This window comes from Callithrix jacchus, chromosome 7 (assembly GCF_049354715.1).
Source record: "Callithrix jacchus isolate 240 chromosome 7, calJac240_pri, whole genome shotgun sequence".
Classification (NCBI taxonomy): domain Eukaryota; kingdom Metazoa; phylum Chordata; class Mammalia; order Primates; family Cebidae; genus Callithrix; species Callithrix jacchus.
Window position 1 is genome coordinate 3,016,040 of NC_133508.1, and position 26,783 is coordinate 3,042,822.

General features: G+C 40.8%; 1 protein-coding gene and 1 long non-coding RNA gene across 41 annotated transcripts in view; one reads left to right on the forward strand and one right to left on the reverse strand.

The window, feature by feature from the left end:
• Nucleotides 1–26,783, reverse strand: part of CELF2 (CUGBP Elav-like family member 2) — an 859,904-nt gene that overhangs the window by 230,384 nt on the left and 602,737 nt on the right. The gene's annotated exons all lie outside the window — the stretch shown is intronic.
• On the forward strand, nt 1,220–26,656 carry LOC118143155 (uncharacterized). 2 transcript variants are annotated; one of them, XR_008473142.2, is made up of 5 exons: nt 1,220–1,584; nt 12,999–13,111; nt 15,980–16,060; nt 23,305–23,399; nt 25,642–26,656. It is a non-coding gene; the product is annotated as an uncharacterized LOC118143155 (long non-coding RNA). The 2 variants fall into 2 exon arrangements; XR_008473143.2 differs by lacking the exon at nt 15,980–16,060 and having other exon boundaries at nt 1,222–1,584.

Consider the following 26,783-nt stretch of genomic DNA (forward strand, 5'->3'; position numbering starts at 1 on the left):
TGTTAGTGATGGTGCCCTGCTACCCACTGTTGAACCAGAGTGCTCGATTCCCTGGTCCCAGAGTCAGGGTCGAGCAGAAGCTTATTATAACCCAAGAGGCTCGAGGCAGAGAGATAGAACCAAAAGGTCATATCACTGGGTATTTCATTTTCCCAGACTGCGTTTCCATCTCTTATGCGCATCTCTTCTCCTAAATCCTCCCAACTCAGAAATTTACTTTCAGATCTTCTGACCTTTCTTCAAACAGAACAGGATTGGACAAAGTGCTTGAAAAGCAAATGGAAGTATTTTGTGAATAATTACTAAAAGGGAAGACATACAAATATTTTTAAAGGCAAGTTTTTACTGTTAATGGTTCAATGAAATCTCTCTCCTATCTTTGTTTTCTTAATTTTTCTACAAACATACCATAAAAATGAATGTGATGGGCAGTTCTACTTTTGTTGGGAAATACTATAAATCACTAAACTGCATTAACTAAAAAAGGATGTGGCAACTGCCCAGCGAAAACATCATCAGGAGAATTTTGTGAGGAACAGCACTACTCCTCCAGCCACATTTTCTGAGTCGGTGATGAAAACGATTCATTTCCTATTGTTTCTAACTTCCATTAGACTGGCATACATTTGAAGACATAAGAAACAAGTAATAGGCCAGGCACCGTGGCTCAAGCCTGTAATCCCAGCACTTTGGGAGGCCGAGGCGGGTGGATCACGAGGTCAACAGATCGAGACCATCCTGGTCAACATGGTGAAACCCCGTCTCTACTAAAAATACAAAAATTAGCTGGGCGTGGTGGCGCGTGCCTGTAACCCCAGCTACTCAGGAGGCTGAGGCAGGAGAACTGCCTGAACCCAGGAGGTGGAGGTTGAGGTGAGCCGAGATCGCGCCATTGCACTCCAGCCTGGGTAACAAGAGTGAAACTCCGTCTCAAAAAAAAAAAAAAAAGAAAAGAAAAGAAAAGAAACAAGTAATATAGAAAAGGAGGGAGAAGAGGAAGAGTGGGTTAATATAGAATTCTTATTAGTTCCCAGTTCATTTAAATTGGGGCCACAGTAATTTGACAGTAACCTCCATTATCCTGGTATACAGAGGACAAGTGAGCAGGTCCTCAGGGCCACACAGAGAGGGCAACTTGTTGCTTCTAAGGTTACAACCAAAAGATACTCACAATTGCTTCTGATCCAAGGTTTTTGTTTGGTTTGGTCATTTTGGTCAAACTCTCTGAAGAGGGGTTCCGTGGAGAAAAGGTTTGCGCATGCCCAGTCTGGCTGTACAGCCAAACACAGGCTGCTTTCAGTTAGCTCCCGCAAGACTTGAGAGTGCGCAGCAACTTCCTTCTTTGATTCTTAACTGCTTTCCTTTTCTATTTTTATTTAAGATACTTAATTTGTTTTTAGTGATTTACTCTTCTTTGTAATTAGATAGTGTGATTAGCGATTATCTTTTCCTTGGGAATGCAGTTTCCCTTCAACAGAAATGAGCTTAAGTCAACAACACAGTTGCCACTAAGTGTAAGGATTCATGAAGGGGAAAACAACGGACTCCATTCCCTCTCTTCTGCTCAAGTAATGCAAATTAGAGGTAAGACAAAGAAAGAAGTAATTAGCAGGAGGGAGGCAACAAAATGGATATTTTAAATGCAGAATTCATTCATAACACAGCACTTCTCTCAAGAGAACTATTCTAATAGATTACCTTCCTAAACTGCATTATTTAAGCTTTAGATGTTCAGAGGTAGAAGTGAACGCATTGCCTCTGCATTGGGTGCATAATGTGTTTCACAGTAATGCAGGTCAACGGAGGCTACTTGTTTGTTTTTGCAAAATCAGTTATCACTACCAAGGCAGGAGGTGGTAAAGGGAGCTGTTAATACCTATGGATGCGAGGTAGGTGTCCAGACATACTTTCATGATAATGTACAATAAATATGGCAAAATATTACACTGTAAATTCTAAGGATATGTTTTTTTAAAAGATCATTTTACTCTAAAAATCAGCTAAAATAAATGCATCCTTTTTCACAAGGGAGTTTCACAAGCGGTTTCATCATTTTCTTCCTGATTCTAAGTGTTGGCCTCACAATTTGTGAGAATTTCATTTTGAAGAGTCTCCTGTCATGATGATGAATGCCAATGTCTGCATCTCCTAGTGCGAAGCACTGCGTGCCTGCCTCTGTCACTGTCTTTTTCTGGTCTCCAAACAAAAATTTTACCATAACCTCTTTCAACAGGCCTTTTCCCAAGCTGGGAGGCTGTTTCCAAGTGACAACTCCTTGTTACAGTTAAAAATGTAGGCAAAAGATATGCGAGCTTACATGCCTCTGTTAACCCTCAGCTGCCCTCCCCCGGCGAGTCATGGATTAAAAACATCCCTTAGCTTCATCTCAGCTCCAGATAACTCATGAGCTACTGGAGAAAACATGCCCAACACTGGGGCACTCAGACAGTGACATGCAGTCACGGACAGGACTCTGCCATGGGACTCAGTCATGTCAATCCAAAGGACACATTCTGGAATGATACAGTACACAACCGCCAGCCAATATGCTACTTCCACACAAATGCAAGAATGCTCACTCTAATGAAGTCACAAGCTCAGCTTAGCAGCCTGCTAACCGTGTGTCACATATCCATGCTTCTCTTACAAAAGAGAATCTCAAGGTATTTTGCTAACAAGCAAAGGAAGAAACTTCGTTTTGTAAACCCCCTGCACAAAGTATCACAGGGGCCAGGCATCAGGGCCAGTGCTCATCTGGGTGCCTCATTAAAAACTGAAAATGGACATAAATATAATTAAAAGCGATGAATGATTGACAGCAATGATAAACAACTTTCAAGATCAAAAGCAAATCGAATCCAGTTATTACTCCACCAAAAATATCAAAATGTAATTATACTGTTTTCACACATCATTATTTGCCATTTTGGGAAATTAGAATGGACACATTAATGAATGTACAAAATGATATTCAATTAAAACAAGTGCAGTGTATCCTTCAAGGTTTTGCCCTAGAATTCTCGCGAATGTCTCCTACTGAAGGGATTACACCAAGCAGTTTTATATTTGCTCATCGATGGCTAAGGTATTTTGTATGTCAGGGACACATTCCTCCTCATGAAGAAACCAAATGACAGACATGCTGACATGGACACATGATGGGCAGCTTTTTTCCCCTGAGTGTTTAAAACACTCTTTTCTACCTTAAAAAATAAATCCGCAGATATATTTAACATATAGACACGGCTCCCGCTTCCCTTTTGCTTTTTTCCCCCTTCCAAAGAAACTGCTTTCAGGAGAAAGCTGGTTGCTATGGGAGCCTTACTGTTGACCACTTCAGTATGAGAAGGTTGGAAAACATTCAACCATTTCAAGCCGCCTGATTTACTAAACATTCCCGAGTTCATTATAATAAGAATGAGGCAGAAGAGACAGACAAGGTAGTTTCAAAAAACCATGCAGCTCTTTGCCCTAAGTGGACTGCATATCCTAGTAACTAGAACCGCTACAGCCACGGCTAATTCGCACAAACTTTTCTTCCAAAGCTGTGCTTACAAATGATGGCATTTTAGAAAGATAGCAGATTCTTATGTTTCTAAAATAACACACAGTTCTTGTCACTGTTGTGTACTCAGTGTAAAGTTAATGTTCTGCGATTCAATTGAGTTAGGCAACTAGGTCTCCAGCAAGTTAATTTGCCACAAAGACACGTTTCATAAACACAAGGGCAAAGAAAGCACTGCAATACACAGAAAGTGGTTTTATCAACTGGCCTGAAAAATGGAATGGCTTTCAGTACCACGTGGACATCCGGTCTCTGAGAACTCATGTGGACTGTCGTGTGGTTGGTCTGATCTCATCTGTAATACCATTAGCAGAAATGAACTGTAACCAATTGTACGTGGCTACTAATTGTCCATGTCAATAATGGAAAATACTGACTCAACCTTAGAGTTAATTTAGTGTGAGTGGTAGAGATACAATCTGCAGCCATCATAATTATATCACAAGTTGACCTTATTAGTCAGCCATTCTGGGGTTCTAACTGTAAAACAGAGATCAAGAAATAAGCAGTGGGCTGAGATTACGCTGACAATTTGGGCCATGTTAACTGAACTGACTGGCTGATTCAGCTGGAAAAAGGGCCTGGACGATTCAAGTAAACAAATGGCTCCCCGATGAATTAAAATTGCTGAATTGTTTTATAGTTGTAGATTATAGTATATCAACTTTGTTTAAAACTTCAGTTGACACACAGGAACAGTTTCACTGTGATCCTCAATTTGATGACTTTAAGGTAGTGATTTGCGGAAATTATGAGCTGGGATATGCGTAGGGCTATTGGTTTGATTTGGTAACATCTTTTTTGGCCTTCTTCCTCCTCTTTTCCAGGTCTCTAGTTGGCATGGCATATACTTACTCACATAAATTAAAACTGGTATTAGTTTAAATTTCACAATACCCTCTCTGTGAAGATAGAAATATCCCCAGGTGCAGCTAAAACAATGTTGGGTGTTAGGACTTTCAAGACTAAGCCCCAACCCTGGCAATAGTCAAATGAAATTTTCACATTAACTAATTCCCAAACATCAAACTGTGGCCCTAAAATAAGCACCATCTGAAGAGGGAACAGACCAAGTATCTCACAAATGATTGACAGCAGCATGAACTTCTTCTGTTGAGGAAGTCAACATATCTGCAGATGCGAAAAAGCCAGAGGAGACAGTTACAAGTAACTGCACTGCTTTGCCCCTATCAGCATGCTAAGTCCTTGCAGAGTAAGAAATGAAGACTGATGCCATTCAAGCAGCACAGCCTCCTATTACACACGAGAATGGACGGAACTACACTGGGCAGCATCTGAAACACCAGGAAAAGCACTTCCCAACAGAGAAGGTCAAAGGAAAGTTGAGCTGCAAATTCAGAGGTGATAAAGTAAGATATCCGAGTCCCATGGTTGGATGGATTCACTCAGCTCTGGATGGAGGGTTTATCAGTCCAGAATGCTGATGGGGTTCAGGCCGCACTATCCCAAACTGAAAGCTTGGCATCTGAGGAAACAGCAGAGGCAATAGGGCCACTCTCACCTTCTTCCCTGAAGTGGGTCACAAAACCCAGAAAGAATTTTCTGGCCTTGTCTATACCCAGAGAAAAGGAACATCCTTATCTCTGAACAAACAGGAACACAGAGAAGAATGTGAACCAACAAGATCTGCTAAGCCTCCTTAATTTATTATCATGAGATCATACCCTTCTTTCCCCCAATCACACTTCTTCATGACTGCTAGAAACACAGTTCTCCCTGTTTCTTTGGTTCTTCATTTCCTTATCAAGGCACCCATGTAACGTTAAATATATCTGTCTGCTTTTCTCTTCATAGTCTTTTGCTATGAGGGTCTCAGCTATGAACCTTGCAATGGGTGGGAAATCTTTTCTCCCTTTTGATGCCTGAATTAAGAGGCAAGGCCTGAGATCAAGGATAAAGTGGTGTCCGCAAACCACCTCTTGTGTTTGGATCACCATCACTATTCCAATGAAGGAAGGTGAAAGTGGTATTACATTTCTTAAAAATGTAATTTTTAAAAATTTCTTAAAAGTGTGTTTAAAAGTTCAGGGGGGAAAAGCACAAATTACGTGGTGTTAAGAATAATTATCTAACACCTACTAATAAGGCAAGGTGGAAGTAGGAGAGTGTGCCCTTTCACTGTCATTCTGGGGCCCTTCGAGGTCTGTGCAGGGATTATTTCATTCTCTCAGAAGAAGTATCTATCTCAGATTTTTCTATTTGGCCTTTGATTAGAAGTTACAGATTAATTTCTAGATGTATGTCTAGTTGAAACTATTATCCCACTAGTTATGGTTTTATTACTTTCTAGGATATTGATCAGTATTATACATAATTGAGAAATTTTATTCTGCTTTTCTCAATACCTATAAATACCTGGTTCTGCAAATGTTCTTTAAGCCAACGTTACCATTTTACTGGTCTCATTAATGGGTTACATCTGTGGCAATTGTTCATTCTATATTTGATGGAGAGTCATGTTTTTAACTTGAAGTTTTGACAGTGGTAAGTTCATTTTTAGTCATTTGGGAAAATTTTATCGCTTTTCTTTCCCCATTTTTATATGGGTTAAATTTTTCTACAAGTTTCATTTCACAGAATGAGTTCAGAAACTACTAGGTTGGTAGGGGGAAAAAATTCGGGTCAACTCCTCCTTCAATTTCGCCTTTCCCTGTATTGCTGTCAATCAGCAGAGAGCATGCTCGTTCGACTAGCATGCTTGTTTGACTGCAGAAGCCTGCATTTTAATATGTCCTCACACAAGTCTAGTTTACCCCATCTTCAAAAAATGAGGAAAGGCATTGAAAGAAAAGGCAAAGCACATTAATTTTCTGGAAGGGATGTGTCATGTACTCAGAGTTTCATTTCTTTTAGGTCCTAGGCATGTAGGGTCAGTGTTTTCTCAAGCCCAAAAAAGGCTAATTAACATCTATAAAAGAGGCCATGTTTCTCACAAAAAATTTCATTCCTTTGCTGAATGGTTCTCCAGAGAGAACAGCCTTACCTCCCCTGTCCTGGGAGACCAGCGATTTCACTTAATGTCTTCTTTCGAGCTGACTCAACGGGCACTTGTTAAAATGATGAAACCTGAATTTGGTGGCTGTCAGGGACTGGGAGGAGCAGCTGTATCCTACAGTAATGTTATTTTAGGAAGCTGGTTAGACAAAAAAGAAGAAGCAAACATTCATACCATAGGCTCACTGCTTTATGTCTTTTTTCTTGAAATCACCCTGTTCAAAAGGAATTTCATAAGGAAACTCACAATTGATATTTAAGTCTACACATGATCTTGAACACATTAACTAAGGATTATAAAAGAATCTGATATTGAATACAATGATTACATTTTTTAAAAAATGACATTTAGGTGACAGAAAAAACACACAAGCTTATTCTTCTAAGATAACTATCATTCCTTCATTTCCAGCCTATATTTTTGTTTAAGAGTTATTTATGTATGCACATATGGTTTTTAACGTAGGTATCAATTTTCACCTAAACATTGATGACAGTACAACCTAACCCTCTTAAAAGTCTTGTGGAATTCCATTACATCACTTCTGTCCCAGCCCAGTGCTAAAGAATAGAAAATAATAAATATTAGCCTTTTTCCTATTATTTGAATCTTAAATGGCTATAAAGTATTCTATTACGTAGATATGCCACAGTATCTTTACCTATTCTCTCATTGCTGGATATTTAGGCTGCCCCTAAGTTTTCATAATCATACATAATGCTGTAATTTCCATATGTACATTTCCAAATTGCAAATCTACCTTTCAATGTTCTCTCAAGTGAGTCTTAAAATGCCCGAGTATTCTAACATATAAAATACTTTTCCAACTATTAAGCATTAGAAAAGTAGAAATTCATTTGATTTTGTATCAGTCTGGAGGGGGAAAAGAAATATGAAAAGCAGCATATCCAGATTCAGACACAATTTACTTATTTTCTTCAAGTCAAAAATAAGAAGTTCCTCTATCTAGGAGGAAAATACTACCATTTATTCTTTTAAATACAAACATATATAAAAACCTACTCTTTACCTAAGTCTTTCACAACTACTTCTTTTACCCCTTGTCTCCCTTTTTCAAAAGGGTTCAAGGTGCTCCCTAGGCATGCTTTTTTTTTTTCTTCCAAATTTCATTTTAGACTCAGGAAGTACATGTGCAAGGGTATCACCTGGCTGTTTTGTGTGATGCTGAGATTCAGGGTGTGAAATGATCCCATTACTCAGCCTAGTACCTAGTAAGTAGCTTCTCAACCCTGTCCCCTTCTCTTCCTCCTCACTCTTTGGAGTCCCCAGTGTCTATTATTCCCATGTTTACATCCATGAGTATCCAGTGTTCAGCTCTCACTTCTAAGCAACAACACGTGGTATTTGCTTTTGTTTCTCCACTAGTTCACTTAGGATAATGGCCTCCAGCTCATACATGTTGCTACAAAAGATACTTTTTATGTCTGCATAGTATTCCATGGTATACCACATTTTCTTTATCGAATCCACCACTGATGGGCACCAGGGTTGATTCCACGTCTCACTATTGTGAACAGTGCTGTGATAAATATATGGGGGCATGCAACTTCTTGGTAGGATGACTTCTTTGGATATACTTTTGATGGCTTCTGCCTTCTCTCTACCTCACTACTCTTTAAGCATTTGCTATCTGGCTTCTGCTTCCACCAGCCAATGAACCCTCTTCCAAAGACCATATACTAATGCTCTTTTCTTCACACTGTTCATTCATCTCACTATCATATCCTCAGTCTGCCACTCCCCTTCTTGAGTTCCTCATCCTGCTCTTCCAAATGCCGAGATGCCTTTGGCACTTGGACTTATCTCTGGCCACCTTCTCTGCATGTATCTCCTTTCTTCAAGTCTTCAGCATCTCTAGACTGGTGTGTTACTCCTGTATCTTCAGTTACTACAGCCTCTTCACCTTCAAAACCCTATGTGCTAACTGAATTAGTCATCTTTGCTGCTGTCAGCTGCCAACCTCCACTGTGGCCTACAGTGTGTTTCAAAGATGGCTCTAGTAATTATTCCCATCCCATATGTTCTTCTGCTATGTGACCCTGGCATCCCCACCAAGAGTGGCAGTCCAATCTTCCCCCCTTTAATCTGGGCTGGCTTTTAGGACTCTCGTCACCAACAGGATGTGGAAGAAGTGGCGCTGTTCAATTTTTGAGACTCGGCCGAAAAGGATCGTACAGCTTTCTCCTGGTTCTACTGGAAGGCTCCTACAGACGCTCATGTCTCTCAAACCCAGCAGCCATCCCACTGGCAGCCCAACGCATGTGAGAGGCTCGCACATGCTTTAGTCGGCAGCGCCAGATAAGCCCAGCTTTCTGGTCACATCTCCTACATGTCTGATGTGCTAGTGAGGACACCTCCTGATGACTCCAGTCCTCAGCCAGCTGAGTCACCTGCCATTTCAATGCTTCCAGCTGAGGCTCTCGACACTGTCACACAGAGAGACCATCCATCACCTCTGTGCCCTGTCCAAATTCCTGACTCCACAGAGTCCATAAGGAAGAAGTTCTATGCCACTAAGTTTGGGATGATGTGTTACATAACAGTATCTGCCATAACCAACAAAACCACCAGTTCTTCCTGGCTCCCTCTGCCTAAGACATTTGTTTCTGCACATCCATTCACACAGCCGAGAAGCATCATCATTTAAGAAATTGAGGTGAGCAGGGATATGTATGCCAGCTCTGCCAGGCTCTTCCTTCTCTAGTCCATTCTGTAGATTACTGAATTCATCTTCTTAAACCACAGGTAAAACCATGCCATCCCCTGCTATAAAGCTTTTACTAGATCTCCAATGCCTAGGGAACAAAGTCCAACCCCTTGGTCCAGCATGCAGAGACCTCTAAAATTCAGCCTAACTTCACATTCTCTGCCTTCTCTCTCATTTTCCACTGCTGATGTTCCAATCTGGTTGGATTGGTCAGCGCCCTCTAAAGATGTCTAAAATGTTTCTACACGTATGGCTCACTCATGCTGTTCACCCTGCCTCTCATAGCCATGGGTACCTCCTTTAACGCACAGCCCTGCCTCACCTGAACAACCTCAGCACTTCGCTCTCACCTCATTTCTGGCACGCCTCACCTTTGCTTGTGTGTGGACATTTGCTTTTGCATCTCACCTCTTCTACTGAACCACGACATTCATTAAAGCCTCAAACCACATCTTAACACCTGTGTTCCCAGTGCCTAACACACTGCCTTCCACATCAAAAGCATTCAGTGATTCTGTCATGGTGGAGAATATACCAGAAGGACAGACTTCGTAGGTAGGAAAAAAGTTAATGATCTACTCCAACATTTAAGAAACATGTATAGTGTGCAAGGCCATGGGAAGTAGATCAGCCCTCCTGCTCCTTTGGAAGTTCTGATAAAGCCTAACTACTTCACTGCAGGTAAAAAGAGAAGTCTGAAGGGGAATTCTGACTTTAGGGGCCTGGAGAAGAGGCTATAAAAGAACAGACACTTGCTAGTACTATCCAGCAATGCAGGGGGTTCAAAGGCGTGTGTTATGAGCCAATGTTTCTGTGGGTATGTGTTGTTGTGATAGGCCAATTATTCCTACTGACTGAGTAATATGGAGCCAAATCCCGTCATAAATGTGATGCATCTCATTCCAGGCCTTGCTTTAATGCATTGGCATTTTGAAAAGAAAATGACAGACAACTGCAGCTCGCTGCTGTGTGATAACGGTGCCATTTTCTACATCAGCCGAGATGCCATCAGAAGGGCGTAATTTAAAAGGAGAAGCCAGTAGCTACTTCCCTTCACCTGGGCAATTCCAGTTAGAAGTGTTGCAGGCACTCAATAGACACATGCTTTTGCCCCTTGAAAAAGGCCTGGGAGTCCTAGGACTGCTTAGGTTTACTCTAGTCTAGTGTCATCTGCTTAAAAAAATGCTTTATCCTCTACACCCCATCCCAGTATGTACGAAACACATCTCTCATCACTTATAAATCTTTTCATTGTTCATTCAGTTTGGAAGCTGGTATATGAAGAGCATTCCTGGAGTCATCCATACACCCTAGGAAGATAACCAAATTCAAACTCAGCAAAATCTCACAACACCAATGCCATCTTTAGAGATGTAATGCATCCCTGACGTCACAGTGCTTTTGTACTCTGGGAGGAGGGGTCTTCCTAAACACCATCTAGAGACTGGAACAGCCCAGTTCTGTAGCTCCCTGTGGCCCCAAGTATCTCAAACCCACCTCCCAGAGACAGAGAGGCACATAAGCTAGTCACAAGAACATCCGAAAGACTTAATTCTTCCTTGAAACCCAATCCTCAAGATTCAATTTTGCCATCAGTGCTTGCTCCCCCATCTTCTCCCGCCCCTTTAAGAAAGCAAGAAAACACCTTTCCCTGGAATTTGTAGAAATATATTTTTACATGAAATTTTATTTTGGTCTAACCATGCAGGAAGCTATTACCCATCCATTATCTTTATGTGCGTGATTAGGAATAATAGCTGATTTGTGAAGTTATCTATTACGGGAAATAATCAAGATTAATGAGCCCTGTGGCACTTGCTGAATGCCTCGAGAGATTTATTGCTCAGGCTGTGCATCTCTCTTGTTGTGTTGTTGGTGCTGTCAAGAGTTTTTTTTTCTTTTTTTTTTTTTTAAACAAATGCAAATGGAGACGTGGATTCATTGTGGAAAAGGAAAAATGCTCTTTCAGTGTTATCAAATATTTTGGACTGCTCAGCCCCACCTCTCTCAATGATGCTATTTTACTTTACATAACGATGTTGGAATGCTGGAGTCTAATCCCCATTCCCTATTAGACCCGGGTAGGGAGCATGCAGCTCACACCCTCTGCAGTGCAGGGAGCAGACACGACAACGCAGCTCACTTGGGGCTCCTGTCCAAAGTCAAGACACAGCCCAGGCGGAGGGAAAAATACGGTTGTTATTACTGCAAATGCCAGGGGAGTTTAAATCACCTGCTCAACTGGGGAGATGCTGTTCTCTCCTCAGTGGAGCTGCCCTATAGCTATAGGGCTTTTCCAGATGGCAGTGCAAATACACCTTCATTGTGAAAGTCTGGATTAATTCAGGACAGTGCTATGATCTACGCATTTGTGGAAATGGAGTGGCGATCCAGGATTCAAATGGTGGTACTGTCTATTTTGTTAACTGTGTGGTTAATATGACATTATAAAAACTGCTTCTGACAGAAGCCAGATGGGGAGGTGGGGACAAAAAACTCCCAATGACTGGATCCCATTTTGGGGAAGCAGATGCGGGCCCTGAACCAGACTGCCTGCTTTTGAATCCCCAATATGTAACTTTGGGCAGTTTCTGTCAACTCTCTGTGCCTCAACGGCCCATCTGGAAACTGGGAAAAGCAACACTACCAGCAACAAGGTCACTGTGATGGATCTAATGAATTAACTCACGTAAACGTGCTTAGGAGGACTTCATAAATGTTATTGTTATTACTGCCAAATAACAATTTGCCAATGAAAACATATTTGACAATCTCCTGGACTCTTCATTCACGGTGTTCCAATATGTGGGCTCAAATCTCCAGGTTCCCAGTCTTTCCAATGAACAAGGTTATGGTATAAAAGATGAATATCAAATCTGGAGCTAAAAGGCCCGGCTTCTAGACCCAGGCCAGTCACTAAGCAATGGTGTGCCGTTGACCATGGTATTTTATCACCTTGGGTCTAGTTTCTTGTCTAAAAAGAATTGGAAACTGATTTCCAATGACTTCACTGACTGTTATCTGCCAAAGCTTTAGGTCACACTTCTTTTTGTTACCTTAAGGGGAGAAACAGCATGATGATTAAATATAAAATCACGGCCATATTCTCAACATTTTACGTAAATGAAAGATAAGCCAAACAAGAGTAAATCCAAATACCAAGAATATCATCATATTATCAACTAATAAGGCCAGAATATTTATTTTAGAAATTTTCAGAAACCAAAGCCTTTGAAAAATACAGTAACAACACAACATCCCTATAGGATACGTTTAATGTGTTAGAGCCTAGAATTTCCATAATGATATTAAGAGGATCATTGGGTTTATTTAAAAGCATATATACTGATGACCATAGCAGTCTGACGATAATGACCCTCTTTGTTGAGGGATCTGTATTCTCTAGACGGCAATTTTCACATTTTCTTGGCAGATCGTAGAAAATAACATTGTGGGTTTTCTTCTTTTATTCTCTTTCTTAGGGACTCGTTACTAATTATCAGATAGAGTCTTAGATTTCCGTATCAATGGCAAATTGGCTAGTTTTTAAAGCAGTATTTTCAATTTAAAAGCAGAAATGAGTCACTGTGAATTATAACAACTGTTAATTTAAGGTCATGACTATCATTTTTCTCATTCAACTTCATCCTTGACTCTGACTGTTAATATACTATCCATCTTTCTTTAAGACCAGGTGAAATTCTAAGACATCATCTCCAGCCTTTCCGAATGATATTCACTGCTCGGCACCCCAAAGCCTTTCTATTTCTAACGCAGCATTGTGCACAGCACCCTTAACTAGGTAAGCTCACCTTCTTTCACCCCAGTAAGGACCTAAGTACAGCATCTACCTCTAACCCATGTTTGTTCAAAAATACACCCAATCTCGTGTCCATGCATTCCTCTGGCTGCCCAACAAGACCCTAAACACAGCACCTATGTCTTCATCTGCATTTGTTTCCACTACCATATTTGGCACACACTACTGACAAAGTTGACACTCAACCTAGGTTGTGCGACTGAATTATTTTACTTCTTGGGGTTACATCCAACCAGAAAACAAGAAAGTAAATTCTACCGGAGGAAAATGAATTTTCCAGGTGATAGTTTCCTTTCTTTGCCACAATATTATTTGCTCAGACCACTGGCAACCAGCATGGACTGGATCTTCACAGTGGGCTGGTAAAGGCTGTGAACCTTCGATAGTAGGGTCTGCCCGCCCCCCGCCCCCGGATTGAGGGAGCAGTAAATCGTGACTGAAACAGTCCATGCTGTGGTTGCTGAGACTGGCAGCAGGAAGCACAGAGTCAAGATGTGGTCGCTACACATCAGCCTTGGTTTCAAAGCCCTCTCCATGCATTTTCTGATTTAATTCTCCCTTATCACTAAGTGGAAATGGCATCATCATCCCCTTGGGTAAAGATGAAGACACTAGGGTGTGAAGACATTCACTGGCTTGCCCAAGTCAGTGGTGGAAGCGAGAGTCCAATTCAAGCTCTCAGACTCCCAAGTCCTTGCTCTCAACCACTCAACTCTGTGAGATGGGGCAGACAATACATGCATCACGCATTGCAGGAAAAGGGGAAATCTGGAACATGGGAAGGAGAAAACAGGTTAAAGCAGAGGGCTGAACTGAGGTTCCAGAGAGGGTGCCTGACACTACCTTAGTAAAAGCTTTCATGTAAGACCAAAGCTATTTTCTATCCTTGACAGGCTGGTTATTTGGAGCTTTGACACGCCCCTCTATGGTAGAAACATACCACCATCACCACGATACTCCTAGTCCAGTGTGCTGTGGCCTCTTCCCGTCCGTTAAACTCAATTACATTTACATTTAAGGGTTCCTTCCTAGAAGCCTTTCACCGAGCAGTCAAGAAGCTGAAGTACACATTTGCTTCCTATTATTAAGAATTCACCAGTTGGCACAGTCCCCAATAATGGGCATCTGTCAAAGTGATAATGGTCCTTTCACTCCTTTCCCCAGTTCATTTTCATTTTCCCAACAGAGGTGTCAGCTGTCAACATATTCTGTGGTATGAACAGAAGGGTCACTCTGACCCCTCACCTCACTGCCAGTCAAGATAGGATAAAAATCACAGCCAAAGGAAGCACTGTGTACTAGGATGGGACCTGGTGTTAAGATCCAGTATGAGGATGGATCATACCAACTCCTCTATGAAGGCAGAGTAGGAACACTATTCTAATATGAATGGAATTTTTTTCTCTGGTAACTATTTATTCAGCTTAGAGAGATAAGTAAAAAGTAACTTCACCTCATTCCATTCTAAATATAAGACACTCGTGATTTTTTAACAGCTAGTCAGTATATGCAAAGGGGCTGTTTCACACACGCTCTCTGAAGGACAACAAGCTCTGACCAATTTGCTCAAAGGCAGTTTCTTTCTCCATTTACAAGAAGTAACTTAAAGTCCATAGGTTTTTTTCTACCACGGATGAAGCAGTCAGGCCATAAAGCACGGTTTATTCACAGACAGCATGCTCTTCATGCCAAGAGCTCGAAGAATGTGCTTTTAATCTTAAATTTGGCAATGTGGAACACTGACTCCAGAGATCTGTAATCTGAAAATCATAGCATTTTTAGAACTGGAAGGGATCTCAGAGCTCATCTAAGTAATCCCCTCATTTTACAGATCACAGAATTGAGAGGCGCAGAAGAGGAGTGATATACATAGTTACTCTCTACTCAGAGCAAAGTAGGATCTGGAGCCATTTTTATGTCTCATAAGGACTAGGTTTTGGCCCTGTAGGCGGACCTAACACATTGCCTTGCCCAGGCCAGCCATCAGTAACTTTCTGATGAGTAAACAGCTGATTGAGCTGGAAATACAGGAAAAGAGAAAACAAACTAGTTGGAAGAGAGTTTGGAGATGATCATCAGCACACAGGCAGGTCATACAGCTCATCCTTATCACTGCAAGGAAGCCAACTTCACCCGTTGGCTGCAACTGAATGGACTCTCTTTAGGGTCCTCTGTTGGAAGGAGCTAGGGGCAGGATACCATTTTTTGCTGTTTTCTTGGAGTTTTAACAGTTTTGGATTCTGCGAGAGCCCCTGGAGGTAAAAGCAGAGATGAGGCTGTGTGAGGGGTGACAGGGTGTGTCACCTTCCTCACTCCTGCCCTCCACAGGTCTCAAGGTCCACATAGAAGCAAGAGATGCAGCCCCAAGCCCCAGGCCATGGGAACATGAACAACTCTGTGATAAACTGGCCCAAGTGACAGGCAAATCCACAAGTCTCTCCAGGGAATGAAAACTAGGCCAGGGTGACATGTTATTAGGCCCAGAATAAAGCTTAATTTATTTGATTCTCCATGAGTTAAAAATACATGGAAGAAAGCACCAATATAATGGGGACATTAGAGTCCAGGGAAAATGCATCAGCACATGATGAGTGTGTCCTCAGTGTTTCTTTAAGGGAAAGAGTATCAAGGAAGCCCTGCTGATACACACTAGAAACCCTGCCAATACTTATTTACCAGAGTGAGCAAAAGAATGTGTCAAGTATGTCAGAGAGAAAACCTATCAGTCAAAACCTCCTTGTATAAATTTTCATGTATTTCTAAATCCATCTCCCATAAGGACATGTCCAGAGGTTCCAACATGTCAATTTATTAAAATTCCCTTATTTTTTTCTATCTCATCTCTTCCAGGTTCTGGCTGGTATCAGATCCCTCGGTGCCAAAATAGTGAAGGAGGTTCCTCAAGTAGAATTTTCATCTTTCCTAAAAAAGGTGTTCTATTGGGAACATGAATGCTCTTTCCCTAATATTTTTGTTTAGTCCGTTTTTTAAACTTGAATTGTCCCAGGTATGACTTAAGAGAACCTGGATACTAGTTAAACTTGAGTTTTCAAAAAGTCCCCTTTCAATTATGGAACTGAGATTCAGACACTGAATCCTTAAGGTTTCTTTCTTCCTTCCCCTAGGCTGGTCTTTTTGCCAACCTGGGTAATAGAAAATCCCTTTGTAAAATCTTCTTCAAAAAAGTCTTACTTTCTAGGTGATGCTATTAACATAAGAACATGCCCCATTTTATAAAAGTTCTTATGTGTTAGTACAAATACACATAAGTCTTCATGTTACTAATGAATTTAAGGTTGGAATTGCCCCCTCTTCTCAAATAAGCACCATTTCAAGAATACTTTTGTTCTCTGTCTGAAATGGATGCTAAAGCAACATCTGAGAAATTCAACCAACACCTGTTTTTCAGAGGAACACCAGACTAATTCATCTCACTGAGCCCACTCAGAAACTAAGGCCAGAAGCAGGCTGAGACAGAGAGCCCTAGCCTGCCTCTAGAAACTGGCAGCTGGCTAAACTTAATTCTAATGACAACATACATGGATCAACTTGTGGTTCATACAATTTCCTTTTCATTAAGTGACTATTAGGACTTTGATTAAAATTAAAGACTGTCCCAGAAAAGCCTGTCCAGCGTCCTCCTCCATCTCTGGAATAGGAGCTTATCACAGACGTTTTAAATTAACCACCCAGATGAGGTTCTCTCTACAATACACAATGAAAAGGCCCTTCAATATCCAAATAATGCACCAATTACATTCTTACAGAATAACTGTTTGACAGAGATGAAGGTAATGGTTAATGCAGACAGAAACTTTCACATCTAACACTGGCTTTGCCTGAAATTTACAACGCCTACATATATCTAGATGTCCATGTAGTCAGTGAATCCATTTTCTGAGTAATCACAGGTAAACTGTAAACTGTGTGTTTCTCGTCTAATAGAGGAACTAATAGCCACATCCTCCTAAATAGATGTACTCGCCCATTTGCTCATTCCATGAATGTTTACTGTGAACCTAGGGTGGTCCAGGAACTGGGTGCTGACTAAGAAATTATGCATTAATGTCTATAAAAGACTTGTAAAAATACACTTCGTTTAAACAAAGAAAAAGCAAAGGGAACTAATATTAATGGGGTCTCTACTTGGATTTTTTTATGACCTCACTTGATTCTCATAATAAACCTATGTTATTTCCATTTTTTAAATGAAGAAATTGAGGTTGTGAGAGGTTAAAGGTTTTGCTCAAGGTGACCCTTGGTAGCAAAATCGGCATTTGAACTGGTGTCTGTCAAGTGTAAACCTGTTTCCACTCTACCTTACTTTCATAAATATGGCTAAAACATTTACAAACCGGAGAGCAATTCACAAAAGTTTATGATCTTGATGGTTCAGTTTCATTTTTCTTAGCGCTTTAAGTAGTAAAAATGGTCAGTAGCTAACAAATTCCTCAGTCATCTTGCTTTTTTATTACTCAATGCTGTTGCTGTTTGCACTGTACTGTGGTAACTCTGATCACATGTGATGATACTGCCAAGTGATGGCAGAAGTGGACACAAGAGGGAAAGTTGAGCGACAACTTCTCTTTCCATCTTGAATTGCTAGATTCCATGGCCTAAAAAAGCAGGGGGCGGGGCGCTGTACAATCTCACAGTGCTATGAAGAAATATCTAAGACTAATTTATTAAAAAAAAGAGGCTTACCTGACTTACAGTTCTGCACAACTGAAGAGGCCTCAGTAAACTTACAATCATGGCGGAAGGCCTCTTTCATAGGGAAGCAAGAGAGAGAATGAGTGCCAAGTGAAGGCAGAAGCCCCTTATAAAACCGTCACATCTCCTGAGAATTCACTGTCACCAGAACAGCATGGGGGAAACCCCAATCCCTAATAATTCAATCATCCTCACCTGGTCTCACCCTTGCTACCAGGCAATTACTACAATTCAAGGCAAGATTTAGGTGGGGACACAGAGCCAAACCATACCATGGGTCATGTGCTTTTTTTTGCACATTTTTGTTGAGGAGACAGCTGTACTTCAACCTAAAAGCTGGGAATCTGCTAAAACCAAGGTCTGCAAATGGGAATATAAAGTAATTTTTAAATAAGAGATCATCTAGGTGAGAGGACTTAATTTCAGCTAAGTCCTAAAAACCACATGAAATTTACATGTTTTTGAGATATCCCTCTCCTGTCACTCTGAGCAAGTTTTAGAATGTTTTCAGTTTTACCTCCAGGCCAATAAATGTAAGGTGTTTCTGTAAAACTCCAGAGACAGAAAGGAGTGAAACAGAAAAGTCGTTTTATACTTTCAGTACATGAAAGAGATACACCCTATCACACCACAACTGTACACACAGAATCCAAATAGCAACAGAAAGTGTGAGCTGCTCATGCGGTTTAATCAACTGTAAAACAGAGCTCTTTGGGTCCAACAGCATTTGCTTACTTATTCTTTAATCACATCACATTTGTACTGAAGGAGGGACCAACATGATTCTCCAAAGCAAAGCAATGGACTCGCCCAGTAGCACCACCACTCCCAGACAGTATCCACCGGGCAGTCTAAGGTTTAGAGTCTTTCCTGCCCAGGTCAAGAATACATAATAGGTAAGAGAATACAGAGTGGCAGCCTCAGATTCTTTTATATTTTGTGCAGGCGGTGCATGGAGAAGAACCGCCCACGCTTTTGTGATCTGACATAATTATTCACTCATCCATTAAGCTTTTAATAAGTCCAGTGTTACATCTCTACCTAGCTTTTCTGAGTAGTTTGCAGGGAGTACAGACAGATTTTGGAAGACCAAGGATTTGGAGATGAATAAGGTTCTGGATGAATGAAACCAGTGACTCTAGAATTAGGTCAAGCAGTAAAATGAGGCCAAGGAAAAATACATTTAGGGACTCTTTCAACTTGGGACTGTGTTATTCTCTATGGGCACTTGTTATTACAGGTAGAACTCCTTCAGCTCTGGAACAGCAGTGAATTCATTTCCCTTGGTAATCATTTTCTGTGAGCAAAGCGCAAGTTTATGAAAGGTGAAACCCAAGAGAGAAATGTTGTTGAACTGTTTCCCATTGCATACATTCCCCCCATTCCCCACACTTCCTTTACAATAATACAAGCAAGAACAACTACACAGAAACTAGAAGAGGAATTTTCTTTTAAATAGACTGAATGTCTTAACGAAGCTCTCAAGTATCTGTATCTATTAGACTATGGAACTGTCCTCCAAGGGAAAGCGTTCAAAAAAGAAACAGATGAAACATGAAGGTCAGGGAACTCTCTCAAAGTAGCAGCAAACTGTCTGCTCCGGACTACCTACGCTGGTGACTTCCCAGCCCTCATTTATGTTTTGCATTCCCTTTTGCATGCTTTTCTCAAGGATTACCTTGGGCTTTAGTTGCAAAACTTCTAATATGCTTTTACAGGTGTTACCGTATGTCTAAATCCTGAGGTAGCAGTTCGAAAGTCAGACTACTGTCTTTGTCCTACATATTTTTCTTCTACTCACATAACAATTTCTTGAGCTATGGGACTGGAGTCCTTAAAAGTGAAATTAATTTTATGTTTATGTGCACCGTATGGTTTTGATTATGGGTGAATTGCTCATCATTCATCTGTCAAGAGGCTCACCCCTGTACCTCGAAGCATCTCACTCACAAGGCGATGGAATGTGTGATACAACGATAAATGCTAACTTTGAACCTAATTGCTTCATGGTTTCACCTTTAAGTTTTACTGAGAAAATTATGATAGGTATTTTTACAAGGCTCAGAGGATTTGTATCATCTTCCAGAAGACAGAAGCATACATATTCAAGGCTAAGTATTTGGAAGCCAGAAGTTTTTAACGCCAACAAATTGACTTCATTACTTCTGGTGTTTTGATCACACTTAGGGCATCAAGTCTCTGGGTATAAAACCTTACAATACCTTCAATGCTGGACTCATCAGAACTGACCCACTTGGGATTATTTCAGATGTTTCCACAGTCGTGTTTCTTTACTTCCCCTTTGGCTTTAAGAGATAAGCGATGGGCAATGGTGGTCATTATAAAAGCATGCCAACTTACAGCCTTTTGCTGGGGTTTGTTCTGGCGTTGGCGCACATTCCTCCCAACGTGCACACTCTGTTCTTACAACCCCTCTGTGCACTGAAAATCTGGTATTTACAATACTAACCCTAGGCACTGTGAGAACTACTGTCATTACAGAGACATTAACTTGTCTCAGAGTTAATCGTTTTTAAAAAGGCAAAGGCTTGGGAATTCACCATTTAAGGGAAGAAACTGAAGCCCAGAAAAATAAAGTGACTTGGTAAGCTGGTTATGAAGCAGTCAACGACGGAGCAAGAATTCAAAGCCAGATATTATCTGCAAGTCCAATACTTCTTTCACAGCCTCTCTAGTCTACTATAACCTACTCTTCCCAAAAGCTCCATGTTATCAATAGCCAAATTAAATACGCCACACAATTTCCCCTAGAGTCAATCCCCCGTAAGCCTAAAATTATACTACTGACTACCAAAGCCTTGATTTGCAGAGCTCAAACGAGGTGATTTAAATTTTCCTGGGGCTTAAGAAGCTGAAAAACAGACTTAAGTCCATAGATTCACCCAATGCTTCTTTGACTATAAACTTTTACTTAATGAATCCACATAATTTTAGTATGTACCAAAGGAGAGACTAAACACACAATTTCACCTAGAGCCAGTCTTCCTTTAAAAAGGCAGTGCCAGGGGCTCCATGTCATACTGGTACAAACGGAAACTGGAGTTAGCAATCAGTACTTAATTCTGGACTGTGAAGCATTCTTACAAGCTTTCACCTGAAAAAACATTCAAGCATTGACAAGTGGCCCTGGATCTGCATCTGTCCACAGATATTAAAGAAAGCAGGGCGTATTTAAAGCCCTCAGGCCACATTCATCCAGCTCTTGCTGTACAACATATCAAGCCCAGGTCCTCGAAATGCTAACACACACCCCCATAGCAACTGCTTTTCCTTTTTACTCTGTCCCTTTTTGCTTGCTGCTTAATTTGGGCTCTTTTACTATTACTTACAATGCTAAGACAAAGTTCCACATAGTAAACCTCCTTGTCCTCCAATGTTCTTTGTCAAGGAGGAGTAAAGTTGGCTTAAGCCTGGCATCTGTCCACCAGGCCAGCGCTGTTAACAAGCTTCCTCCATGTATGACCATCAATATTCCATCTGCTATTTTACCTCCTCCTTTTTCATGTCTACCTGGACTTTAAAAACCCTACAACAGATCTAACTTCCTTTTCCTTCTGAATAATTCAAAAGATACCTCGACTAATTTTCTTAACTGGTGTTTTCTCACACTAGAAAAGTATGCTGATATATAATTTTTCAAAAAACTTCTAACAAAAACAGGAAGAAAAAGGAAAGCATTTTGTTTCACTCATTCTTAGATACTGATGTTGGCAGTTCATTAGACATTTCAGTTAACGGAGATTCATCAGATTACTAGTATTTTGCCCTGATACTGGTGGTTTCATCCTGCCCACAAGGTTTCCAGCCATCATTTCATAGCACCTGCTTGCTTGGGTCGATCCTTCAGGAATCGCTCTTCCTTCCTAAGAATCCTCATGGCTGCTCATCCTCATTTCATTCCAAACACTTTATACCCCCAAGACAAGTCTCTAAGTCAATGCTACACCAACATTTACTGTGGACTCTGGACATTTAAGTTAATACATATGTTCATACCATTCATCCACTTCATTTACACAGAAGCCTTCTTTTGAATTTCTTAGAGCTCTTTGCAGATAGAATAAAACACCTTCAACATACTGGTTTTGGGAATCCAATTACCAACTCACAAACTCTGTCACATTGTGCATTTATCTATATACCAGGAGGGCTCTCCATAGCTTACTGAATAGTTAAGATTAACCTTCATTTTCTTTTTCTGTTTTAAGAAGAGGGCCGGTGAGAGAAAGGAATGCTGAAAGGGCAGGGAAGAGCATATTATGCTTTCGTTTGCTATTTAGTAGAAGAAATATCAACATGCCTTCTGATCATCCCTTACAAATGAAGAACACAGAGTGGGGCAATTCCATGCCATTAGCACTCAGCCAAGGAAGAGGAGGACAATCAAGCCACACTTGACAAGGGACAAGACCATTCACTTTTAGGGCTAAGGGGATTAGCAAAGAGCATTTTCCCATAGTGACAAGAGGAAACAAGAGAATCGAAAACATCTTTCAACTGCATTCTAAGAGGTTCTTGTTGCAGCTCAATTAGGAACCTACATGTAAACCAGCTCTATGAGAAAATAGTTTGCAAAATTTCAATATGTTGTTGAAAATGAACTTTTGACTAATTTGTTATTTAGAGACAAAATTCATTTGCTTTAGGTATTTCAACATAAGAATAGTGCACAGTTCCTATGGCTGGGAGTATGTACAAAGGAAATGGATCTTTTCCTAGGCAGAGGTTGGAATAGCTGTGTCCATGTGCTCTACAGTTGCAATGCATGATTTACACCTTTTGTGGCACTCGGAATTGCCACCATGCTCTCGGCTACACTGGACGTATTTTTTGAACCATACCTACTCTGTCTCTGCTCACACAAGTGCTGCCAATAGCACAGTCCACAGTGACAGACAGAAATGAAGGGCATCTTTTAGCAAATTTCAAAGAATAGCAGGTAATTTAGCTCATAGTGAATATTCATTAGGCAAACCAGAAAAGAGCAAACAGGCATGGGCTAGAAATCTTTCCCTTTAACTCCACACTACTTCTAAGGCAGTATTAAGGTATTTGGAAAACGGAAGGATTCAATTCAGTGATGAAATTTTTCTTCAGGATAAGCTGACATATTTTCTAAGAACAGACCTAGGCTGCAAGCCAAAGTCACTAAGTAATTTCCAATCTTTGGCTGTTTTTTAAAAATCCCTTGAGCAGCAGCAGAACAGTAACTCCCACCCTTCATGAATATATATTTTAAAAAATGTTTTAGCACCCTCATGAGATAATAGTTGAACTTTTGGTACCAGATAAGTAGGAAGAACACAAAAGGATATAAATTCAAAGCTAGTTTGAATTTGGTAATGTGTTTGGAAATTGATATTTTGCTCATCAAAAAAGCAACAGAACAAGTTGAGCAGATGTTGTAATACACACATACTCACATATACTTTACCTTATAGACAGAGCTTGCTGTGTCTAAGGATTTGGAACTTCTGATAACAACTACAGTCCCTCGAGGGACAGTGGCCTGCTTGCTAGAAATCATTTCTCTAAGGTAGGTTTTCAAATCCCAAGCTTCCAAGTTCAGTGGCCATTACAAGAATATTCTCAGTTATTTTACATTTGATAACAGTATGAAAACAATTTACAGAATTATAACCAAAACTGTGAATGTAAAGAAATTGTGAATTAAACCCTCACTCTGCTTCGCAGCACTACACAAAACACGAAGGGCATTGTGGGTTTCCAAGCCACCGCCCTGCAGCCATCAACTTACATTATCAGCACCCCAGGGAGATCTGGCCTCTTCTCCTCAGTTGATGTTAGTAAGGTCACCACTCTGTAAGAGGCCCAAGGCCATTCTGATCCTATGGTGACTGGTAACCACAGCTGGGTGAAATATAAAAGCCACTCCACTTGAAACCAAAGAGTCCACACACAAATTCTCTAAGCACAATCAATGCCTGACATATAGTAGATCCAGTAAATGTGGCTATTTTTGTAACTATCACAAGCCAGTAACTCATGACGTCTGGGTATGAACTACACGCCAGACCCTCACACCACTGCATGTTGCCAAGACTCTTGCTAAAGATCCTGACACGATTCAGTCCCTGCTGCTACTGCCATTTCTCGACTTTAAATAAACGTGTCCATATTCCTAGAAATCCTTAACTGAACAGATGAAACCATTAGGGTAGGGGGTGTTGGAGTTGGAGGGCTTACGTGCCACCAAAATAAAATAAAAACCCTTCCTAGAGGAAAATGCTACCTCATTTGAGAGCAAATTGTCAAAGCTTATGGGATAGTTTCTTCTACATGAGGGTAGTACATGAGGCCCAACAAGTAACTAGTCAGTGTTATACTCACAGATATGTGAGATGTTTCATAATTAAAGTATTATTGCTAAGATTTGGCATGTTAATATTTTGGTTAATAATTATATTAACATTACTTATATTTATAATTTTATTTCCAAAATATGTAAGTTGTATTACTAGTAGGTTGTATAATATAATTTGTGTAATAATTTCTACTGTATAACATGATAGAATTACATTAACATAGTTGTTAGTATAGCATTAACATTTTAATATAGTTATTACAAATGTTTTCTGTTATAAAAATCAGTTTTATTTCAGGGATATTTTCTTCCCATCCTCAGTTAACATACCTCCGCTTTATAATGGAAAAAGACAGGGAAATCAGTATTCATGAAACAGATATTCCTCAACTCAAGTGGCACCTGCTAACCTGAGGTGTTAGTAAACTTGACCATCACCATCTACAGACTCCATAGGGGTGGGAGATACTCCTGTGCACCTATGGCTGGGGCTGCCTTTCTATACCCTTTGTTGTAAAATCCAGGGGGAGTGAAGATCAGCTGAGGCAATAATGTCACTTTGTCCCAAAGCCCAGAATCTGGAATGTTACCCAGAGCCCCTATGTTCAAAGAACGGAGTGTGGCTGCCAGGGCCTCACAGGGGCCAGTGGTCACACTCCAGCCTCAAAGTGAGCACAAACGTTAGAGGCTCCACTATGGTCATGGTCTTAGCAACGTGCCGGAAACAAATGCCTGAGTCCTTCCAACCATTCATTGTCATCTGGGTAAAACACAATTAAACATCAAAGACTTGAGTCTCACATACTGACATCGAAATCTTTTCCTCAAGTCAAAGAAACAACTTGTCACATGCACTTAACAGAGGTTACATAAGTTAATATTAGAGAGATGCAGAGAAGGAACAAACCCTAGGAGAGAAAAATCACAACTCTCTCAAATTAGTGTCTTCCACGGGCTGAAAACTTCTATTAAATAGGGGCTTTGATCCTAAAGAAAAAAACAACAAAAAAATATTGCTCGACCTCACCTCCATCAACTTTCCTATTTCACTTGGAATGCGTTAACTCGGCCATCCACATCTTGGACAGCTTGACCATTCTGTGAAATCCTAAGGACATAACCCATAAGGCAATCTCCAAACCCATGGGGGCACCACAAAGTCAACACTTCTATTTTAATGTGGGATCAACCTGTCATGGTCACAATGCTAGTTATGACTTCCATCCATTCCGTTTTCCTTCTACACGTCACAACATTTCACCAGTGTGACCCCAATGACTCAGGACTTAACAGGGGTGAGATACGAAAGGATTCAGATGTGTTTTGTTCCTGCGTGGAGTCCCAGATAAGGAACTGAGATGATAGTAGGTGGGTGAAGGAGCAGAAACAAAATCCTGCACACATTTCCAAAGCCTCTGGGAAATAAACTGGTTTTATTATTTTCATTTCGCAGAACTACTTCCAGCAGCAAGACAGTTAAGAGACACGCTGGATGAGGCAACAGTAGGGAAGAAGGGGAGATGATCTTCAACTGGCTGTGTGCCGACTGTATGAATAAAAACAGTAACCCCCAACATCTGGGTTTTGCTAGAAAAAATCTCTCATGAAAGGCAGAGATGTTCTATCAGCTGTGATGTTATCTTTGTGTCGAAGATCAATCAGGAAACACATAGCCTGAGTCACCTGGGTTTGAATCCCAGTCCTCCCTCTTCCTAGATGTTTGACTTTTGCAGGGAAGTGGCTTCCTCTGAACCTTAGCTCTATCATTTGTAAAATGGAGGTAACGAAACCAGCCTCATAGAGTTGTTGTTGTGAAGAAACCGAGGTAAGACAAGCTGGATGCCTGGTGCAGTAAAACTTCATGCCCCTCAGTTCATGTCCCAGCTGGAGGCTTGCTACAAAATGTAAGCTAGGCGGAACTCAAGGAAACGTAACAATTCAAAAAAATCAGGAGCTCTCAAATGTCCATGGAGATAAAAAACTAAATTACAGCAGAATTAGCCTCAGTAAATAAAACAAACAAGATTAAAATAAGCAGGTTCACTGCTGTCGTTATCTGGCCATTTGATATTACTATGTCTTTACTCTCTACTACCTTTAAATAGCCAAAGTTCTCAAAATAGGCATCTCTACTATCCCCTTTTTTCTCACCTTCCATTTCATATCAGTCTAGTTCCAATTCAGCCTATAACCTCATGACTTTACTGGAGTATCTCCCACTAAAGTTACCAAGTATCTCCATGTTGCTAAGTTCAAAACCTTTTTTTAGTTTTCCTCTCATTGCTCTCCTTAGCAGCAGCTGATGCTATGGACCCTTCCTGGAACATTCACCTCCTCTGTCTTCCTTCACATGACAGTATGTTTTCTTTCATGCCACTGTTCTTCCTCTGTTTCCTTCAGAAGTTCACTGTCTCTTCAGGCCCCAAGGCACTGTTGGTTCCAGACACTGGGACTCAGATGTTCTCACTTTATACCCCTCCCCACAGCTGCTTTCATCTTCCCTCAAGATTTTCATGACTCACGATGTTCACCTGAACTACATGCAAATGAACCTCAAGTCCACACTTCCAGCCAGAAATCTCTTGCCAGGCCCAG